Source organism: Equus asinus, chromosome X (genome assembly GCF_041296235.1).
Source record: "Equus asinus isolate D_3611 breed Donkey chromosome X, EquAss-T2T_v2, whole genome shotgun sequence".
Taxonomy (NCBI): domain Eukaryota; kingdom Metazoa; phylum Chordata; class Mammalia; order Perissodactyla; family Equidae; genus Equus; species Equus asinus.
The window spans coordinates 2,934,504-2,939,610 of record NC_091820.1 but is presented as its reverse complement, the minus strand read 5'-3'; the positions used below and the strand labels follow the sequence as shown (position 1 = coordinate 2,939,610).

Genomic DNA, 5,107 nt, shown 5'->3' with positions numbered 1-5,107 from the left:
CCCTGAGCTAACATCTGTACCAATCTTCCTCTATTTTGTATGTGGGATGCTGCCACATCATGGCCACTGATGACTTGTGTAGATCCGCACCCAGGAACCAAACCCAGGCCACAGAGGCAGATCATGCCAAACTTTACCACTAGGCCACATGTTACAGTTATTTTAAACTATGCAGATAGAAGTCTGTCCTAATGCCCTCGTTGCTTTCAACTAACACTCAAATGATGTAGAAATTGGTTTGAAATTTTTTAGTATTTAACTATTCTTATATTTACCTTTGGGAATTAAATTAATAAGATCATACTTAAACACTTTATCTAATAAACAACTTTTAATATTTAAAGAATTTAGTTATAGATAAATTTGATTGTGTTAGTCAAATAAGAGATAGAAAAATTTCAGAAGAATTAGTATAATTTTTTTTTTTTTGAGTAAGATTAGCCCTGAGCTAACATCTGCCACCAATCCTCCTCTTTTTGCTGAGGAAGATTGGCCCTAAGCTAACGTCTGTGCCCATCCTCCTCTACATTATATGTGGGACGCCTGCCACAGCATGGCTTGATAAGCAGTGTGTAGGTCTGTGCCTGGGATCTGAACCAACGAACCCTTGACTGCTGAAGCAGAGTAGGTGAACGTAACTGCTACACCCCTGGGCCAGCCCAGAATTCATATAAGTTTAAGTAACTTTAAACACCTTCCCATGTCTGAGGAACAGATGAAGTCAATGTTCTGGGACTTCTTCTCGGATATCAATAGCAACATTCCAAACTTGGACCTTAGCCTGACTCAGTGTGACAAAATGAATGCTTGGAAAATTCAGTGTCTTTTCCAAGGTTGCATTTGTAAATAGTAGTACAAATAGTTGTAGGATCTAGACATATAGATGTCTTGGATGGAGCTAAGACCATGAATTTGAACACGTTTCATGGTTTGAAAACATGTGCTCATCCGAAAAGATCATGTACTCACAGTCAACCTTGTAAATATCATCTTTTGTGCTTGTTCCCACTACTATGTACTTCCGGCATTCCCCATTAATCCTTAAAAACAAACAAACAAAACATTCCTTATTCCCCATCCATTCCTTGACACTTGAGGAACTGCAAAAGTTACAATGCATTTTAACTGCCAAAAATAATAGATGTTTTTCATCTTATACTCATTTAGTCTCTCCACACTGTTTGGTGCGTTATTTACTCTATTTCAGGGTTTCTCAACCTCAGCACTTACGGACATATGCAATTAGATAATTCTTTGTGGTGGGAGCAAAGTCCTGTGTACTGCAGGATGTACAGCAGCATCCCTGGTCTCCACCCACTATATTCCAGTAGCCCCTACCCCTAATTGTGACAATCAAAACCGTCTCCAAATACTGCCAAGTAGCCATTGGGAAGGGCCGGCAGGATCTCACCCTGTGTTGAGGATTACCGCTCTTCTCTCATCTTTATAAACAATCCCACCTTTTCCTCTTTCTCTATTTCACAAATCATTTCTCTGCCTCGACCATTAATGTTGATGCTCCTATAAATTCTGAAGTCCTCACTCTCTCTAAGCTAACTCTTCAACTTTCATGAATTCAGGTTACACTTATTTAGCAAGAAGATTCAAATAGAGATAGATAGTGATAGAAAGAGAGACAGAGATAGGCACAGACACAAACATAGACATAGAAATAAATATAGATATATATATTCACACACCATGCACATGTCTGGTGTTTATAAATCCATTATTCACATCTCAAACTTATAGCTCATATTCAGCATTATTGTTATTTTATACTTATTTTTCTCCACCTTGTATGTTATTCTCTACTTTGGTTTAGTGGTATCACCATTTTACAGACAGACAAATTCAAACTTCAGCATTTACTTGAGAATTAAAGTCTGTATTCATATTCTAAATTTTTCTTCAAATGTTAATTTTTCTCATTGTTATATCTACTTATTCCATGGTTAAAATTCCCCAAAATTGTTTTCCTGAATACATTCTCTACCATATGAGTTCCTAGAGGACTGATGATTAGACAGAAAATGAATTTTATTATTCCCTTATTTTAAAACCTACGTCCAAGCTGATTTCCCATATGATAAACATAAAATTAACATTTTGGCAGATGAAATTCTCCAGAACAAAATCTGAGTTTTGTTTTCAGTTTAGTGTTCTGCAGTCTACTTCACACACATAGTACATGACCACGCTGAAAATCCAACCTTCTCTGAATTCACAGTGATCTTTAATAGATCTGTGCCTCTCTGCACATTTGTTCTCCTTCCCTGATTCTTGGTTTAAAATTTCATTCAGTGTTCAGTGAATAAATGCCATCCCTTGTGAGAACCATTTCTCACTCCCATGACTGACAATAGGTACTCACTTATCCATGCTTCAGTATGACCTTTACCATTGAGGTTTTTTTTTTTTATTGCTTTTAAACATAGATGCCTGTGACCTTGATTAAATTTGAACTGTCAAAGTGAGACATATATTTTCTTTGTCAGTTTTTTATTCCCATGTTTAGCACAATGCCTCCTATAAACATTCTATAAATGTTTACTTGTTGGGTGAAAGTCTTAATTTATTGGTAGAAACTTGCCATCAAAATGTCAGGTGGATAATCTTTTGTGTATTGCCCTTTACACTGAATTTTACTTTAAAAGAAACTTTATATAATCTATTTTCAATATGTGTAAAAACTCTGAAGAATCAAACACACAGATCCTAGGGATATGACTGCCATTGCCATAACTTTCAGGCTATTAAGACAAGATTCCTTCCTTACTGCCTTCATCGCTCTATTAGTAATTACATAATTCAAATAGAGCTGCTCAACCAATGTGCCCTCTAAGAAATAGCTGCATACTAATCTGCAGGGGGTTCATGCTCATGGACAAGGATGCAACACCAAACTAAGAACATCATTTTATGAATCAAGTTCAGAGACTCAAATTTTTGAACATAATCCAGACATTTCACTGCAAATTTGAGACTAGAACACATATCAGAAGTCAACAGTTTCATTGCTTTAAGTTTAGGTAGATTTTGCTTACTTTTGATAGAAAGTAATGGCAACTGTGCTGCAATTGCTGATACATTCAATCCGACGGCTATAACCCCTTAGTGGGCCATTTTCTTGTATCTTCTCTGTGTCATCCGATGCTATGGAAGTGGTGTACCATTCTCCTGGAGTCTAAAAATGAAAGTTCCGATAAGACATGTTAGTCAATCTCTTTTTTGTTTTCTGACCAACACCGATCATAATCATTGCTTCCACTTTACCTCAGAGGAAAGGATAAATCTGATATTAAGCAAAGTTGGGTTCTAATCCCTACCTAGTAGAAAGTTATGAAATGAAATAACAATCTGTATTCAAATATAAATCATGGAATGAGGAGCTTCTTGAAATAGCTACAACAATGCCGTTAAATACCATGACAACTCATAGCTACATTTTGGCACATTAGTTTTTTTCAGCTACAGAAAAATAAAATGAAAGAACGTAAAGAGTTGAAAGACAGAAGGATTGTTTTATCCTTACATAGATGCATAGACCAAGGTGTGTATAAAATCAGATCCACCCAAATAAACTAAAGAATGAGAAACACGCACAGACACACCACCAGTCCTTCTCTCAGATCAGCCAACCCTTGTTACCAGTGAGTAATCGGTCTCTGACTGAGGTTCCTGGTCAGCACAAACCACACCAAGTACAAGAGTCAGCAGAAGAATCTTCATCTTCTTCGTGCTCGTTGTCCTTCTTCTGGAGAAGCTAAGAGTGTGCTAGTTGTTGGAGTGAATCTGAATTCGCACCACTTTTTATAGTATTGATCTGTTAACATGACACGTAATGAACAAACAGTTGTTAATCTTAAGACCTTGGTTATGTATAAATCTTCTTATAATCTCCTGGTTGGCAGTGATAAGATTTTATGGCAATATTTTGTGTCAATAATGAGATTATAGAAGCTGAAGTTGATCTGCAATTTGACCTTTAGAATAGTTGAAAAATCACAATACACATGAGGTATTTCAAGGACAGCAATATTTATCCTCTTATATCCTGAGTTCCGAGCTGGAATAAGCAGTCCAAGACATGTATCCCCAACTCCCATATTATTTCCTTAGCGTTGAGGAGGTGTGTTTGAACTTATTTTCTAGAACTAAAGATATTACTGTCTGGCTTAACAAAATTAAAATGTGACATCTAGCCCATAAATCATTTTTCAAAATGTTCCTCAAAGGAGTCTATATTTAAGTTTAATGAAATATTTTCACCAAGAACAAATTCTTGTCTGTTACCCTACTTAAAAATCCCTCCTAAATCCATCTCTACAGTTTCATTTTGCTGTTAAGGTACAACCTAATCTCACTAAAATTTATGAGATTTCTGCCTTGTGAATGGCTCCTGATATTGATATGCACATTCTTTCAAGGCATCCTCCTGAACTGTCCACACAGTTGCCAACCTAGATTACAGAAACCACAGGAAACCAATCTCTAAGTAACACTCAGTCAAACAATTTGCTCTCAGGTTGACAGCAGCCCTAACTATGATGATCATGTTAATAACAAAAAATAAATGGATGGATAATGATTAGGCATGAAAAAATATAGAAATTGAACCTCTGTATCTGAATTGAGCTTTATAACTCTATAGCTGACTGAAAGATGAATTTTTTTATCTTAGTTGGGGTATAAATTATATGGAGCAAGACTTGTGATATTTCATGTGTACAATTGATCAGCTTCGACAGATGAACACAGCTGTGAAACCTCCCCAATCAGTATGATGAACATGTCCCTTAGCTTCAAAAGTGTCCTTGCGCTCCTTGGTGACCCCTCCTCCTGTCCTATCTCAGCCATCCCTATCCTGTCCTAAGAAAGCTCTCTTCAGTTCCCTGACACAATAGATTAGTTGATATTCTCTAGAATTCAACAAAAATTAAATTGTAGTGTATATATGTGTGTGTTTTCTGTCTTCTTTCACTTGGATAATTATTTTGATATTTACCTATACTAGAGTTTGTATAGTACTTTCTCATTTACCACTGAGTACTGTCATATAGATATAACACAGTTTTGTCCACTTAAATATTGATGGATGCATATC

General features: G+C 36.2%; 1 long non-coding RNA gene across 1 annotated transcript; it reads right to left on the bottom strand.

Moving 5' to 3' along the window:
* Window positions 1-971: 971 nt before the first annotated feature.
* LOC106833145 (uncharacterized) lies at window positions 972-3,773 on the bottom strand. The gene is made up of 3 exons (XR_011499937.1): window positions 3,652-3,773; window positions 3,048-3,187; window positions 972-1,040 (listed from the first exon to the last, which is right to left on the bottom strand). It is a non-coding gene; the product is annotated as an uncharacterized lncRNA (long non-coding RNA).
* Between the last annotated feature and the right edge of the window lie 1,334 nt (window positions 3,774-5,107).